This window comes from Manacus vitellinus, unplaced genomic scaffold, assembly GCF_001715985.3.
Source record: "Manacus vitellinus isolate BGI_N305 unplaced genomic scaffold, ASM171598v3 scaffold_58_pilon, whole genome shotgun sequence".
NCBI classification, from domain to species: domain Eukaryota; kingdom Metazoa; phylum Chordata; class Aves; order Passeriformes; family Pipridae; genus Manacus; species Manacus vitellinus.
In genome coordinates this window covers 1408278-1425990 of record NW_021940671.1, presented here as the reverse complement: position 1 = coordinate 1425990, position 17713 = coordinate 1408278, and the positions used below count along the sequence as shown (strand labels likewise).

General features: G+C 48.8%; 1 long non-coding RNA gene across 1 annotated transcript in view; it reads right to left on the bottom strand.

Annotated features, from left to right (window-relative positions):
- Positions 1-39: 39 nt before the first annotated feature.
- The window catches only part of LOC108641260, a 40757-nt gene continuing 23083 nt past the window's right edge, over positions 40-17713 (bottom strand). Inside the window, exon 5 of the long non-coding RNA XR_001921879.2 lies at positions 40-273. This is a non-coding gene — a long non-coding RNA (uncharacterized LOC108641260). The remainder of the gene's footprint in view (positions 274-17713) is intronic.

Below are 17713 nucleotides of genomic sequence, written 5' to 3'. Positions count from 1 at the left end.
GCACGGCGGAGTCCCGCAGCACCAGGTACGAACAGCCCGGCCGCTCTCCTCTGCCCGCGGCTCACCGGGAGGGGGGTCGGGCTGGCCTCCAAGGCACCGCGCAGTTTTCTTGCTCATTTAGGCTGACAGACAGACTCGTGCCGAGCTCTACTGCCACACAAGTTCATCCACATGCTGCTTCTGGAGCAGGTCTGTGCGCTGCCTCTGCTCTTGGGCAACCTGGCCTGCGTGGCTGGAGGAGCTCAGCGAGGAACAAATGAAATACCTGTAAAGCTAAAGTCAGAGAAGAGTTGTAACCTCTCCTGACTGCACCATGCATTGCTTTGGGAGAAAGTATTTCTTTGCATCTGTGGCATATTGGAACAGAGCAGTGCCCAAAACCTCCGGTGACAGTGCTGTGAGCCCCTCTCATGGCAAGGGGTTATCACAAGGTCCCAGGCATGTGCCACTGTGCTGCCAAATACTCCCTGCAGGCACCTCTGCCTCCTTCCAGCACAAGTCCCTGTACCCTCTTACTGCCTAGAGTGGGGTATTGACAGCTTAGGTCAGTGCCATTCTCATTTGACCTTTCTTCCCCTTCTCTCATGACTGCTCTTCCACATGCCAATACACCTCATTTCCCTACTGGAGGGGAACCAGGACACCTTTGTTTTAACAATGCTTTGCAATAGTATCTTTCATTACATGGGCTCCTCCTGAGGCTGCAACTCTTGAGTTAAATTCATCCTCTGCCCACTAGCTCTGCCAAACCACCATTCACCCACTCCATTTCCTGAGCTGGGTCAGTGACACCATCCTGTCTCCTGGCCCTGTGCTTGGGCACAGCAACACACTCAACACCAGAGACTTGGTAGCCGCCCCTGGGAACTGAGCTATACAGCATCCCAGCTCCTGCTGCCACTGGTCCAGGCTGAGCTGGTTCTCCAAAATAACCCACTCATCATTCCACAGGGCTGAAGTCACCACTTTGGGTGGAGGTGCCCTGAGGGGCAGCCGGGCTGGTGCAGCAGGAAAATATAAATAACAACGTGCAGAGGTGGTACTGCAGCTGGCAGTGACGGAAGGGCTGCACGGCCAGTGGAAGCAGCGGTGCTGAGGCAGCATCCCGGCCATCTCCTCTGGCATGTCCTGGGAAACCTGGACAAAGCTGGGCTGCCAGAAAGCTCTGCTGCTGCCTGCCACGCTGCCCAGGCTCACGGCTGCTGCGCTGCCTCCTGGCACCTGCTCCCTCCCATTTGGAGGGCAAATGCTCCAGAGGGGGAACTGATATTTTCAAGTCACCTGGCACAGGTTTTATGCTCCATAATTGTCCAGCCTAATCACACGACTAATACTAATTAAACACAAGAAAGAAACAAAAGAAACAAGAGCCCAGAGCTGGACACACTAAAGGATAACCTCTCTTGGTTTGCTACCAGTGCATTACTATAATTTTAAATGTGTGTTATTTCTAAGACAGTACAAGTATAGCACTCTGAGGGACACAGTGTTAAAATGCCTCATTGTGTCTTCTTTTTTTTTGCATTATGTTTATTATTTTATTTGTTTTTTCTTTGCCAAAATAACATTGGGGAAGGGAGAACAGGATCAATGTGAGTTAACATCTGTGAACATCAGAGGAAAAAAATTGAGCCTTCAGGAGTATTTGGATAGAGGATGTGGTTGGACTTGCATCACTGGGAATGACACCATACCATGTAACTTATTCCGAGGTCGTTTCCAAAACATACACACAATATTTTGTATTTCCACCTTAGGACCCCAAAGTGCTTTGTAAGTACCAATTCATTTATCTCTGTAACTCACAAGACAGTGGGTCTCAAAAAATCTGTTGATTAGTGACAGTAGGAAGCTTTCCTCACGGAGAAGTAAATATATAAAACGTTCCAGACCTTATGATTGGAAAGATGATCTGCCGAATATAAAATAATGCAGCATTGTATTCCTGGGGCTGCAGACAGACAGCTGTAGTGCCTCTGTGGCTGCTGCTGAGAGGTTGCCAAACACCAGCGAGATTAACAAAACTGCTCAGTTTTCTTGCTGCTATTCAGTGTCTCGTGTGTGGTAGAGTGACACTATCAAAATCATGTCCACTTCCTGCTGAGGAGGATGATTGGCAAAGCTCTGCCCAGTACCAGTGGCAGACACTGGAGTTATTCATGGAGAGAGGGAGGTTCCAAAAAGTGGAGGTTAGGGGAGGGGCAGGGCAGCAGTCCCCTCCTTTCCTCCCTCATCATATAAGGCTTAAGGAGAGATTGTGTCTTGGAGACCTGTCTGTAACCAGGAGGTTTTGGCAGACAGGTACTAGGACAAGTTTTGATTTTCATTTAGTTTGGACAGTTGATAAACAATTCTGAACTGGAATTCAAATCATTTTTGTAATACTTGCATTACAATGCCGACCATGCAAACCTGGAAGATATTAACTGTGGCTCCCTAGGCAGCCTGGGGGCAATGCCAGGCTCTGGCAGTGGCTTCCGGTGGTGCTTGTGCCTATTTTGGGAGGGATGCTGACCCTCTGGAAAGGCTGATGGCAAAGCACAAGGAAGCCAGGGGTGTCTACCTCGAGGGGAACCCATTGCTCTGCCACCTCCTGCCTGGTAGGAGCTGGCTTGGGGCAAGAGTCAGGCACACAGGGGAAGAGGAGCTATTTAGAGAAATTTAATTGTTTAGATTCCACTCAGGTGGGGGGGAGAGACAGAGCCAGCAACAGGAAGAGAGGAGTGACTACAAAAGCACCAAGGGTTTCTTTACTTCATGTAGGAAACCTCACAGAGCAAGATTCACAGAGGGAAAACGAGCTACATGGTGCAGAGCATAGAGAACAGGGTGGGAAGTAACACAGGAGAGGAACAGGGCTGCATGCAAGAGAAACATAGGTGTGGGTGAATAAAGTGCAGGAGAAACAGGAGTAGGAAGAGTAAATAAAGACAACCAGGATAACTGGAAGAAAGGAGTGAGGGAGGGGAGAGAAGGAGACCACCCCAATTACCACAAAACAGCAAGAGGGATTGGAGCCTCAGGGAAAAAAAAAGGGTAAAGAAGTCTGCAAGGGATGGAAAATAAAACATCAAGAGAACTTGCAGCGTAGTGAATTCAGCATAGGGATTCAGCATAAAACAGCAAAAAAGGAGAGGTCTCTGAAGGACAGTAGGAGATCGCAAGCTTCCACCCGCTGCCCTGGAAATGATGGCTAAGAGAAAAATCAGAGAGCCCTTCCTGCTATTCTCCCTCTCTCCAAGCTCTAAAAACTACTACACGGTGTCTAGTCTCCATGATCCTGTCTAAATCAGTCCAGCAAATGAGGGAGGAAGCCTCGACTGCCCAACTCCAGCACCGGGGCTGCTCCGAGAGCATCCAGCACAACACCAGCCCAGCCCCAGGTGCCACCTCCCTGCAGCAGCCTGGAAAGGATCTCCCCTCTCCAAAGAGGAGCTGCAAACATTTTCACTTCTCTTAACACTCCAAAGATTGCATACAAAGTGACAGAAAGCAACAACAAATTTGAAAAATGAGACCTCTCTCCTCTAAGGTGCCCTGAAGCTCCACCTTCCCTCTAAACTTTTAAATGCCATTTGTCCCAGACTTCCATCAGTCACTGCTTTCTGCTTTGTCCTTGCTCCTACCTAACCCCTTCCTGGTCCTCACTCCAGCAACCCATGGAAAGGGGACCTTTCTTAGAGCAGCCACTGTTAAGAGGCTCTTCCCCAGCCCAGAAGCAGAACATTGCCTCCCGCCCTTCCCCTCCTCGCCGGGAAGCTCAGAGCTTCCCATGGTGGGATACAGAGGGACCCATTTCCCTGCCATTAGAGAACAGAGATGAGAAGAGGTGCAACCAAAATCCTGCCAGACGTGCCAGGCTGTTTTAAGAAGAGTGATTAAATTGCTCCTTGTGCTCACTGAAGGTAAGGCAATTAGCTCAGTTGGCACAGAAGGAGATGTCAGATATTAGAAGTAGCAACTATAAAGATGGCTAAAGATGGGGGAGATCAGGCAGGAAGGCCAAGGGATCCCCATCCATGAAGATTTTTAAGATCAAATTAAGCAAATATCAGTTTGGTTATCACATTCTGTTTTTTATTCCTTGCACGTGACCTCTTGGCACCACTTTGAATCCCCAGTTTGCACAGTTTCTTCAGCACATGAGGTGAAATGACAGAAAGAATTTGGAGTAAAGGAGGCAAAAGTGAGGGCTTGTCTGATGGAAAGGGGAGTTCTGAGTGTGTTCCAATGCACAGATGGGGGCTGGTGAATAGGAATAACAGAGGAATTTAAAGGCCATGGTCCACAGCCACATGTCAGGGCAAGTAACATGGGGCTGAGCTGCACCAAACACCACCAGGACTGGAGAAGAGGTCTGGGAATGAGTTGGGTGAATAGGGGTAACAGAGAAAGGTCTGGGTCAGGTTTAAGAGCACCAGCCAGTGCAATGGCTGCCAGACACCTTAGACAAAAGGGGGTTTGGTACTAGCATTTTTTAAAAGTATTAAAGTTCTGAATTAAAAATAAAATCCTGTGTCTTTGCAAAGGGGGGTGGGTAACCCCCAGCACTCCACCACAGCCAACACAGCTTTTCCAGTCTAATCTGCTGGGCCTTCAGCACCAGCTCAGCAGGCAGGGCCCAGTGATGCTGCACTATCTGTGGATCTGCACATCTTCTGCAGGTCTGATGCATGTGTGAATTATTAATCTGGGGCTGAAGTCAGCACCATGTCAAGGACCTCTAAAATCTGCCTTAAAGAAGGCAGAGTCCAAGGGAATGGAGGAACAAGGGGAGAACAGGGCTCAGGGGAAGGAGGACTGGATTCCCTGCTGAGATGTTTGCAGGAGGCAGAAAATCTGGGTCCTGGCACTGTCCCAGAGCAGCACTAGAAGGAAGAGACACGCACAGGAGCAGACAGAGAACTTTTGGCTCAACACATGAACAGGAGCTAAGCAAGCAGAAGCTGTTTCTCCATCCCTTCTCTGTCAGGACATAATCGATTTCCTACTTCTGCTATAACAGTTCCACTGGCTTTTAACTCTCCCATTTCTTCAAGACTTATTTTCTAATCTAAGCTGATGGGACTTTTGCTCCACAAATCCCAACAGCACTTCTCAGAGGATGATCTTATAGTATTCTGGTACTATGGAGGTGTAAAGTAATTGGGACTAAGTAACCGTGAAACTTAACAGTACAACATTGAGAAGGTCTGCAGATTATTTGGAGGAATGAACAGAAAAGAGCATCTTTAAAATCCAGGGTGCATCCTGGAGCTCCTGAGATGGGAAAGGTTCAGACCAAGGCAAGTGCACAGGACAGAAATACACACTGTAAATCTTCCTAAGCAGCTCAGCCTGTCCTGGTTCCTCAAGGTTTTGCCAAGGTATTTTGTTTGTACTTGTCACATGACTTAAATCAGGCATCACATCCTAATCAAGATGGACACCAGTGTCTTCCCAGGCAAAGCTCCCATCCTCAGATTGCAGGAGCGGCTTAGCTGCCCTGTGCACGTAACTCCTGCCTGAGCCTCTTCCTCGCTGAAGGGGAAGGGAGGTGAGAGGCTGCCAGGGACCAGGGGCACTTGGACATCTCTGGTCCTTCTTCTGTTTGCTGCAGAACAGTCTACAGCAAGGCACAAACTGGCCCAGTGTGTGTTGTACTCAGAGCTGCTTTTCTACAGCAGAACAGGCTCTCGGGGCCAGGAGTGGTGTCCTCCAGAGAGAGAGGGCTTCCCCCACCCCAGAGCACAACATCCTCTCTCACTCCTACGGGCTCCTGATCCTCCCAGGCTAGGGATTATGGAATGGGATGGCTGTTACTAAACACTCTGGTTTCAGCAACCTTCACCAGCTTTTAAATGTGTTGAGTTTGGAACTGGAAAAGGCTCAGAATCTGTCCTTTAGTCCCAAGACACAGCGATTGCCCCTGCCCACACACCCAGTGAGCTGACCTCTAACAGAAGACAAGCTCTGATTCTGCACTGCTCATAGTCTAGCGGGAAATACTTTGCTCCTGCTGCTACTTGTCCATTCTTGCCCATCTTTTTCTCACTTTTCACAGCCTTTAAGCATTTATCTTTTCACGCCTTTGCCTGCTCTGGATTTCCCTCAAGGCTGATTCTGCTACATTAGGGTCCTTGTGCCATTTTCTTTTATCTTTTTTTTTTGTCTCAGGTAGAATTTTCCCCACCTACCTCATGCCCATGCAGTTCCATGAGCTGAAGTAAACTGAGTCACTGACCCTTTTCCCACCAGGAGCAAGAAGTGATTCACAAACTATATTCCTCAGAGCTCCCAGCTGGCTCGTGGCCAAGGCAGTGCAACAGCTCAGGACTAGCTCCCAAAGTAGCTGTCCAAGGCATTATTTAGCTCAGGGCTGAGACACAGGCAACATGGAGATACTCTGACAAAAGCAGGGAGAGGGAGGAGCAGCAGGAAACCTCTCTCGTGGTGGAATGTTACTAAAAGTAGGAGTGAAACAGTAACCTCTATAATCCAAAGTTTCTCTCAGATACACGTATCAAAATGGGGAATAGCAACATTAAAAAACACGCTCAAGATTCCTACAAATATTTAATTAAATGTGTTTAAGATTTTAGTTCCATCTGCCTACCATATTTCTGATTTATCAATGAGCAGGTCTACTCCCCTGTTTGCAGGAATGATTGGTGCCTTTCTGAAGACACTAGAAGAGAGGACTCTCACAAGTTACACGTGAAATAGAGGGATCACACTCTGGCTTAAGACATCCTGACTCACTGGACTTGTAATCTGATTATACGGGTGTTTTTGGAAGCCCTGTGCAGTATGTCCTGCCGTGCTCCAGCCTTTCCCCTCTGGGGGTCACCACGTTTGCCACGTCACAGACACCCCTGGGGTTTGGAAACTGCCCACTCGTGACAGATGGGAACAGGGAGGCATCTTCCAAAACTTCCCAGTGATTTTAAATATTTGAGTCGAAGAGCTGGAGATGCAGTAAACATTCCCCATTCCAAAGAAGGCCTGGGGAAGCTCTCGGCACACAGCATTTTTGGCAAAACAAGCTTGTGGTGTCTCAAGGTGTGCACCCAAGATCTGTGTTTGTTTATTTGTAGTGGCACAGGTGACTGGTCAAAAATCTAATGCTCAGGTAATTTATACCTTCTCTATGTTTTTAGCTGCAATAGCACCTTGGCTTCTGTTTACTGGCACTCTGTTGGACATCCACAAAGCTGGTAAAAGTGTTTTTCTATCTCAAATGTTGTGATGTTCCTATAAGAGAAAGTTTGTGGGGAAAAAACAAAAAACAACAAAACCCCCACAAAGTTTGTGATTTAAAACAAATCACATTTTGGAGGGTAAATCTAAAAGAGCCTCTCTGGTCTTTGAAGAAATGTGGGAACAAAAGAGGCATTTGCTGGGAGAGCAGCTCTGAGGCCAAACAAGTTTTTGAAGTAGGAAAGCTGCTCTTATACACTTCTGCTGTCAGGCAAACTGTGCTCAAGTGTGCTGGTCATTCTGGAGCCTTGAAAGCAATGCAGCGTCTGGTAAGTTCATTCCCAGATGCTGGGGGAACAAGGGATTGTGGGAGGCAGTGTAAGATGGGGAGGGATTTACTGCAGAACAGAGAAAAAGCAAATCAATAAAAGTTTGTTCAACCTTCCTTCCCTTTCGCTTTGTTTTTAGTGAAGCTGTAGCAGGAAAAATTTTGAGATTTTTATGCTTGTGTTGCTTTAAGGACAGGAATGCTGGAAACGGAGGTATTTGATACCTTTGCTGCTAATTACAGTGCAAGCTCCCAGTGTCCTGACAATGCCCTTGTCCCTGACCTGGAGGGGCCTCACTGTCTCAGGGTCAGCTGTAATTTAGTTTTAGGTCAGACCTGGGACTCTCCTGCCAAACTAACTGCACTTTGTTTTGAAGTAGAAACCATTTACTAGCAAGTCTGAGACCATCAAACTCATTTCACTAACAAGAAACAGGAACAAAGAGCAGAGCCCCAGAGACGAAGGTCAGTGTTGGACACGGGAGAGCTCAGCTGCCTCACGAAGGCAGGGGCTGTTCTCCCACTGAGCCCCACAACCCCGTGAGCCCAGATCTTCTGCTCTCTTCAATTAAGCTTGTTTATTACAGAAAAGCCTAGGGACCAACTAAGCTGTGCCAGGCCCAGGCCCCAAACAGGCAAACAGCACTGGCAGCCCCCACCTTAGAGTGCTACTACACAGTTGCTGCATTTCGCAGGAGGCTCAAGAGGAGTGAGCTCTTCAGTAAAGCTTTTGAGTTGTTTGTGCTGCTCCAGCCTCTTCTCACAGATTGGCTGGGTGATTTGGGCCAAGAAAATTCTGTTTTACTACTTGAAAACCGAGGTTTTTCTTCCCTACCTCAAAGAAACCCCCAAAAACCAAAGACGCTTCGAGATCTTCAGAAAGAACATGTTGCAGAAAATAACTCAAAGCTGTAAAGGGAAAAACTTTTTAACTTCCTCCAAATAATCAGGACTACCTAACTCACAAGGAATGAAGTATTTTTTCAAACCAACAGATTTTGATCTCATCTTCTTCCCCCTCACCACACTGATGGACAGAGATTCCACTGTCATGGTGCCACACAGCATTACCTGAAATTAACTTATCACCTAATGAATGGTTCTGTACAATTTGTGGGTCAGCATGAGCACCTCGTGCATTTTGCATCTTGTCAGAGTCCCTGCTCTTTTGCAGTTATGTAGACATAGGACTGGGTTTTCTAGGGGAAAACCTATTCACAGCAAAATTTTTTTTTCAACTCTGCACATCATTGCAACAAGAGGCCAACTTGCACTTACAGGAAAAAAGCTGGATGAAAAATGGGTGCCAATTTACTAAATAGCAAAAGTCTCTTGACATCAAAGGAGCGTTCCATGAAAGAGACAGACAAGTATAAACCCAAACATGCTCTTTGGGAACAGTAAAACACATTCAGCTCTAGTTGTTGGCCAGAGCTGGGGTTTGGTGCTAAGATGTGAGAGACCACAGCCATAGCAAGGAACAGGACTGCTAAGAGATATTAAAATCTTTCTATTGTGACAGTTGACTAGAAGACTGCAACACACCCTGAGGTGTGTTAACACTTGTTCCCTGCCACGCTGGACAGCTGCAAGGCAGTGTGGTAGGAAGAATTACCAGCCCTACAGACTCTCAGAGGAGTTTAAAATGTAATACCCTCACTGTCAGACACCACAGGTCCCCAACTACCTGCAAACCCAAACCTCTCCTCTCAGCACTGGTGCCTCTGCAAATATCAAACCAGCTTCCAAGGGCTCATTTCAATTGTCAGAGCTCTTTGTGGGACAGGTCCCAGCTACTCAAGAGCTGGATACTCCTCCGTGGCTCCCTGAGAAACCCACGTGTTCCGGGAGCGATGCAGTTGCCATGTACCAGAACAAGGCTCTGGAGCAGAGCAGATAGCTTCCTTGGCAGCTGGCCTGCAGTGCTGGAGCTTGCTCCCAGGAGAGATTAGAGGGAGTAAAAACCTCACTGCCATCAGAGCAAAGCGCTCAACCTGCTTCTACCAGAGATTTCTCACAAGAGCGAAAATATCCAAAAGTGTCTCTACAAATAGGAGGCTGCAGGAACAGAGAAAAGATAACCCAGTTAATGTCATGCACACAGCTTTGCCACCAGATCAGGTAACACTGATCAGTAAAGCACAGGCAGAAGCTCTGAGCAGAGCCTGTTTTACACCTGGAAGATTACCTGACTAACATCTGGACAGAGAATTGCCTCCCTACTTAAAGCCACCCAAACCCCAGATCTGCAGCTGCGAAGCTTTCAAGTAAGGTTTTTAAATTTGGAAGTTGAATAGCATGAAATGTATTCTATTCCCCAGATGACCTTATCCAAGCTCATTTTCAAGGCACAATAGAAGACATAGCTACCCTTGGGTTCCCAGGTAGTGCAATTTATACCCTGAGGCAGATGAAAGTACAAACTACTTGGACTCAGACTTTGTGTGCTTTTGGACTCCCCTGTTACTTCAGGTGTCACCATATCTGCATAACCCCTACAGCGAAGAGAAAAGGAGAGTTTTCTCTCATTTCAAGGAAGGCTGAGCTCTGCCCATAGACAAGGTCATTTTCTGTCTACACACAGAGGACTCTACCCAGAGGAGCTGTTTCCCAAGGGCAGAGCAGAGCCCCTTTGGAGACAGCTCCCAAGGCTGGAGCTCCTGCAGGGCACGATGCAGGCTCACCCCCAGCCCAGCAGGCTCCTGGGAACAGGGCCATAATGACCATGGACTGCCCAGTCAACCATACAAAGGTCATCTCCCATCCTCTGCTCCACTGCCAGCGAGGAGGGGCTGTGCAAGGTGGAGCAGGAGCTCTGGGCAGGGCTGTGCGGGTGGCAGCCCAGCCTGGGAACTCAGGAGCAGCAAGGAAGGAGAGGATGCTGGAGTGGAAGTGATTTGAATTAGAACAAACTGGCTGCTGAATAGAAGCTTTTATTCCAGCATGGAGAAGGCTTTGTTAGTCAAGCACATGTGATGCACAAAAGCCTCCACTTGAATTCATTGAGTTTTAATTGGTTCTCAGGTGGGGGAGGAGATGGGTGTTAGGAATTAGGGATTCCTTAAAGAGGCAATATCATTAAATCTTAACGCCTCTTCCCTCTCACCCCTGGCTTCGGCTTAGGAGTCTGGCCTCATTCAATTGTCTCATGTTAGAGAATCAGAAAAACTGAGGGAGAGAAAGGGTGGGAGGGGGAGTCACTAATAAAGCCTAAAGGGAGATCAATGAACTAGGAGGGTGAGGGGCAGGAGGAAGACTGAAAAAAGAAAGAGGCTGCTTGGGAGAGGAGGGAGGTCACACGCAGGCAGGGAAGGCAGGAGAACCTCAAAGGGATGAGGGAAAGAGAATGATGCCATTTGAGTCGGGGCTTTCTTTTCTCCCTGCATTCCTTCTTTTATTGAACACTTAAAACTTCCCTTGGAGATCCTCTAGCTTGGCTCTGTGAGCCTGTGCTCCAAAATAGCAGATCACCAGAAGGAAGGAAGCAAATCCTGGGATAGGCATGGAGGGCATGTGCATGGGGAATAATGGTGGTGAGAGAAACCTGCTTGGAAGGACCTCACAGGAGCTGCTGCTTGTTTTGCCAGACACAGCACGTTTCAGACAGAAGTTTTGTTACTAAGAGTCTGCCACAGACTTAGCTAAAACAAGGGCCTTGTGAGTGAACAAGAAAGTGAGTCATTGGGAGCTAAGGAGATTTCCCAGTTGGCATTGTAGGAGGTTCATCACCCTGCCCAGTGACCCTGGGTACCTGTGAGCCAGACCCTGACAGACAACTGCTCCACTGTGATGTGGAACACACATCTCACAAATGTACAATGACTTCCATCAGTCCAGTACATCACAAGAGAATGAATTAACATTGGTTTAACTACTACATTTGGAATTTAGATAGGTAAGTGAATGACATACCAAACACACTGCCAGCAAACACCAACTCGAATGCATTTTCTCTGGAGTTCCTGACAGAGGAACACTGCTTCTATATTTAAGCCAGACAGTTTATCCTGCACAAAGCCACACACAGCAGATATTCTTTACAGGAAGCACTGCCTACTGTTTCATTATAATTCTTCATTAGAAAATTAGACTGCACAATCTCTGCTTGTAGACACCATGGCACTAATCTCCCCCAAAACAGGGGCAGTGCAACTGATTACTGCACAGATCAAACAGGAGGTCTCTGACTTCTGTGTGAGGACAGTGTGGGATGCTGCAAACAGCATTCCCATGATGGCTTCTCTCTGAGAGACTGTCTGATCAGAGTCACCTACTGTGGTGTGAAATCTGAAGGAAACACAAGATCCTCCACTGACACAGCTGTGGTACAGGGTAGCTCTCACACATGTGGGTTATTCATGTATTTCAGAGCGCAGGAAAAAAAAAGAGAGATTGGTGTATTCCCCCACTGAAAGTGTCATAGGACCCAGTTTTCCAAACCTCCTCTGTGAAATAGGAGCCTAAGTGTCATTTAGAAGTGACATGTAGACTGCAATCTCATTTGGTCCTTAACTCCAGCTAAAAGCAGACGTGGTCTCCACCTGGCAAAGGCATTTGTGAGCAGTGGGCCGCGACAGTGCCTGGCACCAGCTACAGAGAAAGCATTTAGCCACACATGGAGAAGAGATAACACCACTTGCCTTGATTCCTAATACTGCAAAGTCTACACACAGATTCTGCCAAGCTGCCCACTGTCACCACTTGACCAGTGACAGGAACAGCAGGGCTTTCCTCCAACAAGGGAGTCTCCCTTGGAGAGCTCACACGGGAAAACATAAACAAAGAGCCCCTCGAATCCTATTAGGGAGACATTCTTTTCCCTTTCCAAGCAATGTTTATTGTGTGCTTCAGTTTATGTCTTCTCATAGTGCACCTGCATTACAGGTAGCATACACATTGCACACAGATTTATTTAATTTTCTATCTTAAGAGTTTTAAATAATCCACGGGCATAATTTCAAATTACATCTGACTCACTTGAGGCAACCAGCTGCTCTTCATCATCAACGGTAACATTTGTGGGTTCATCTTATTGTGCACAGTTCTAAACACGATCCCTGCCCTGCCAGAAAGTCACATCCCTCTGCACAGGACTGAGCAACTGCACTGTTTCCTACAACCCTGCATTCCATGTTAGAGATAGAACAACTGTGTCTATCTTCCCAGTAACAAAATGTAGGAAAAGGCTGTTGTAATAAGGATGGGCAAGGTCATGCCTCCAACACTGTTCCTCGTATTTATCCTAGACTTGTTGCCCTGGATGCATTTGCCCTCCTCCCAGTAGTTTGCTAGTAACAGGCTTTCCTGTAATTGTTTCTTTCTCTTTCAGATATGTTCAGTTTATACTTCAGTGCTGGAGTATTAGTTTTCCCAATTCCAGCCTGTTTCTCAACAGTCCCCTATTTTGTAGCTTCCAACAGGATCAGACCATTTGTGCCTTTGGAAAGCAAAATAATTGGGGGGGAAAAAAACCCTCTCAGTATGCTCAAATATCTTGTTGCTCTCCTATGGTTTTCAGTGGATGGCTTTGGTGGTTGGGATCCTCTTGCAACATTTTTCCTAGCAAGTCCCATTTCCGCAACCTCTTGGTATGCGACAGCAGGCACTTCTGAACTGCTTCACCACACAAGCCACAGATTTGTCTGTCACAAACAGTGTCAGTTATCACAGCATCAAATTTGCTGTGTGCAGCAGGTCTCCAAGACTGCCATGAATTGAAAATTGTTTTGCTACCTCTTCTCAATGCCTGACGGAACAGGTATCTCAGCAATCAGCAGTGGCTTTGGGGCAAAGTGTGACTGACACATCTGCAGCAGCTATCCAGTTAATTTTATTCCTGGCCTGTTTCGTTACATTAAACCTCACGATGCTCACCATATTTCCTCCTTTCCCAGCAGCAGAGATAGCAAACCCATCCTTTCAGCTCCAGAAGCAGTTTAGCTACGGCTGCTCCACCGATTAGACTGGCTTCACCTCACAGGTCCTCCTGCATCCACGAGATTGCTTCTTGCTTTGTGACTGCTAAAATCACAAAATGAAGACAATCCTAAGCAAAACTCAGCCCTAACAAGAGATCACTGACAGTTTCAACAGGACCACAACAGATTTATCCTGTGCCGAGCTAGTGGTCAGGCACAAGATTTTACTTTCTGTGAAGGGGCAGATTTGTGTGGCTGCTGACACAGTTTCAAGAACTATAATATGAAGACCACCTACAGCACAGGTCTGGTCAGAGCACTCATACAGAAACATGCCCTACCCTCCTCAGAAATCACTTGTTTCTGCTCCAATGAAGAAGCCCTTGCAAGGACGCTGGGAACACCCATCCTTTGCTCTGTCAATGGCCACATCAGCATCCTGTGCTGAGCCCAAGGGTTTCCTGCAGATTGCAGCTTCCCATTCTGCTTCATCTGAAGCTGCAGCCCCCAGGCAGGTTCCACACACAAGCTCCTGCTCCAGCCCATGCCAGGCAGTAGTACCTGCAGGATCAGCCATCAGAGCACTCACAGCTTCTCCGGGCCCAAAGGCCACATCCAAATTTGTGAGGGAGGAGGCCAGAGCTGCACTGGAGCCAGGCTCTCCGTGTTACAGACAGAATGAGGCTAGGATGACTAATGAGAGAAGCCAGCACTGCGGAAGCTTTCCAGCCCAGTGCCCTCACAGGTGGTAGCATTTGCACATTTATCAGTGTAATATTGCACACTCACTGTTCCTTAAATTTGCACAAACCTGCACCTCCATGGGCCTGCTGGCCAGTGGACCTTGCTTGGAAAGTTCTTTACAAATGCACAGTCACTACTGATAACCACACACAAGTTCCTACTGGGAACTTCAAGGGAGAGCTCTGCACTTCAGTACGTTCACTCATTGTATCTAAACATGTTATTTCTCTGAATGATACCAGTGCTCTGTCTCCTGTGTTTTGACAGGTAAGTAGATGAGGGGCACTGTGGCTTTAAGAAGGTCATTTCCACTGTCCTGCCGCTGTAATTAGCCTGCTAAAGAAAGGGCAGAGGCTGGAAATTGGATTGAGCAAACCAGGCTTTAGCCGCAGGATGAAGGCAGAGCCCCAGGATTGTTATGTTAATCACCTGAGCTCAGCAGTCCCTGCCCTTCAAACCAGCACAAACCCAGCACAAACCCAGGACCCCTCTGCAGAACAAGCCCAGCCTGGCTTAGGCTCCAGCTGCCCCAGGACATCTCCCTCCACCTCCTGGGATGCAGGGGCCACCCCTGTGGACAGACCTGGCAGCACCCGGAGGGGATCCTGTGCCTGGCCACAGCCTCAGCCCGTGGTCATACAGCTCCTCTGATCCAGAGCGCCGGGACACAGCTGCCAGTGGGGCGAAGACTAAATGGGGGTCACGGGTGACTCCGTGAGCTGATGGGCCAGGGCTGCTTTACACCAGCTGAGGATCCAGCCCCGGCTGTGCTGAGTCAAAAGCATGTCTGAAAGCACAGATTGCTCACTGCTATTTCACCGATGAAAAATAGCATTAAGAACAATAGGCCAGATTCGTACCCAGCACAATAACGGCTGTAGGCAGCGGGCGGGTTCGGGTGGGTGCCACCCCTCTGCAGAGGCAGCACAAGCCCCCAGGTCCCCAGGCTGGCAGTCCAATGTCTTCAGCACCAGAGCCACCCCAAGTTAATTCCAAGGGCAAGTCCCAGGGGTATAACCTCTGGCCTGCCCCTGAACTGTCTTCAGGAGTGCAGCCACACTCTGTGCCAGAGCTGTCACCTGCACCAGACACTGGTGTCACCTCATCAAGAGGCGCTGCACAAGCCAGCAGCTTGGCCCAAGGTGCCCTGTGTGCTGTAGGGACATGTTTGTGGCACAGCCAGTGAGAGCTGGCCACGAATCACTCTCAGTCACAGCCGGCTGCCTGCTGCCTCCTGTTTTGTCCTCGCCACCTCTCCCCTCCACAGGATACAAGGCTGGGGTTTACCTCACTGCACTTTACTAGCTTGTATCCCCTGGAAACGTGCCTTTCTGTCTCCTCTCTGCTCAGGAACTTTGGGCTAACAGCCCTCACCACCACCACCACCACCACCCACCCTCTTTTTAAGGCAGTGACCCAGGCTGGCCATTGTCCCCTCCTTGCTGCCCCCATTTTCTTAGGGCGAGCTCACGCCTCTCCCCCGCCTCGGGCCAGCTGGGGCTCCGCGTTACCTCCCTTGTTCTTTGGCACATTTTTTCACTGCACCCCATTGCTGCTGGGGAGGGGGGAGGGAGAGGAGGAGGATGGGAGGGCAGTGTCTGGCTCTGCATCCAGCACGCCGGATGGCATGGTTTTGGAGAGGCCTGGCTTAGTGAAGTTATTCAAGCCAACGGCAGCCTGGCAACCGGGCGGCCACAATGGGAGCGCAGGAGGAGGAATGTTTCCACATGCCTGATCAATGGGAGCAAGGGAGACAGCAAAGCAAACAGAAGCTGGGAAAGAGACACAAAGAGAAAGCAGCCTTTTCTCTGCTCAGTTCCTTTCATTTGTCACAGCTCTTTGTGCAGCTGATGACAACGGAGGCCCTTCGGAGGCTAGTTTTAGGGAGTTTGGTTTTTCTAATTAAATAAAATGCCGTGTCCTTTTTATTCACTTGTCACCTTCCCGCTCGCCAGAAAACCCCCAAGAGCAGCCCCATCAGCACTTGATCCTCCTGCTCCACGCACCTCCCAGGAGCCCCAAGCACCTCTTTCTCTCTGGGAAGGTAGAAAGGCACAAGCACCCCCTCAAAACAGCTCCGTGCTGGACACGCTGCCCTTCCCGAGCGCCGGCAGGGCCCTGCTCGGGGGCTGCAGCACAAGCCACCCGCGGCCCCCCGGCTGCTCATTATGGGAATAAAGAGCCCAGCAAAGAACAACTTCTCTGGAGGTGGCGTGGTCCCGCAGCAGCTGCTGACCAGACTAATGGGCAACTTTCTATGGGAACGAGGCAGCGTTCAAAACAGGGTTAGAGGAGAGTTGCCTTGGAAACTTGGACCATTTCTGCCGAGGGGCTACGATTTCCCTCGAAAGGTCCCAGACAGGATTTACCTGGGAGCCGACTGTGGGACAGAAACTCCTGCAATCTGCAAAGCAGCTGGGGGATGGAGGCAAAGGAGGGGTTTCAGGACAGAGGCACCAGCGTGCTGGTGCTGGGTTGCATGGTGACAAACAACTCCAAATCCAGCCCTGTTGCATAAGCAGTGGTGGGAGCCCAAAGTTGTTTCCTCTAATTACTATGCAAGAGTTCACAGCGACAGGCCTCCTCTTGTGCAGGAGTTTACTGGAAAGGTCCTCCCTGGCTCGAAGGCAACACCAAGCAAAGCAACAGGAGAGAGAGTTTGGGGGTAAGCTTTCCTGCACTGAGGCCAGAGCAGAGGTTATTCTATCTCTTTTTTAAAAAATAAGTCTCTCTGGATGTATGAAGCCCTAAAAAACAGAGAAACCTTTGGGCTGCTGAGGAACAGGAGGCAGGTCACCACACGTCCACCAAAACACAGGCTTCCTCTCATATGAACAATTCCATCACCAAGCAGCCAGGGCTGCAGAAGCTCAGCTCCAGCGCCCTTGAGCATCATGAGTGCAAGAAAAGGACTAGTGATCCTGCATGTGCTTTAGGAGGAGGGAACTTCTGTTTCGAACATGGCACTGTTTGGAATCTCCCCAGATTAGGGTCAGGATGCAATCAAACCAGACAAAGGAGCTCCAGCAACAAAAATCAGTGAATGGCAGCATAAGCTCAAGGAAATAGAATGAAACTCAGTCCTAATCATGGATGTAACCTTGGGCCAACAGCACAGGTTGCTGCCCACTTCCAACAGCCAAAGACATAAACAGCCAAATATAGGCTTCTCAGTCTTCATGGGCAGAGGTTCCAGGCTCCCCAGGTGGACAGCAAGTTCTTCTGACACCACCTCTTTCTATTTCTGGGACTTACATTGAGCTTAGGGATAAACCTCGTGGGTTCTCAGTAGTCCTGTGTCTCAGTCAATCAGTGGGGCTGATATTGCACCAGACATTTTGGCAGTCAGGCTCTGAAGTGACCAGGATGTGCAGTTCTACCAGCTTCTGATGTCCCTCCACCTGAATTGCACATCACACTCTGCATTCTCCCCCCTCCTTTGGGGGCTCAGCCACATCTGTGTTAGCAGGTCAGGTTAAAAGAAGAACCCACAAGCCCTTTTTCACAAAAGCTAAATTCCAGCAGTGTTGGAGTTTCCTCTCCC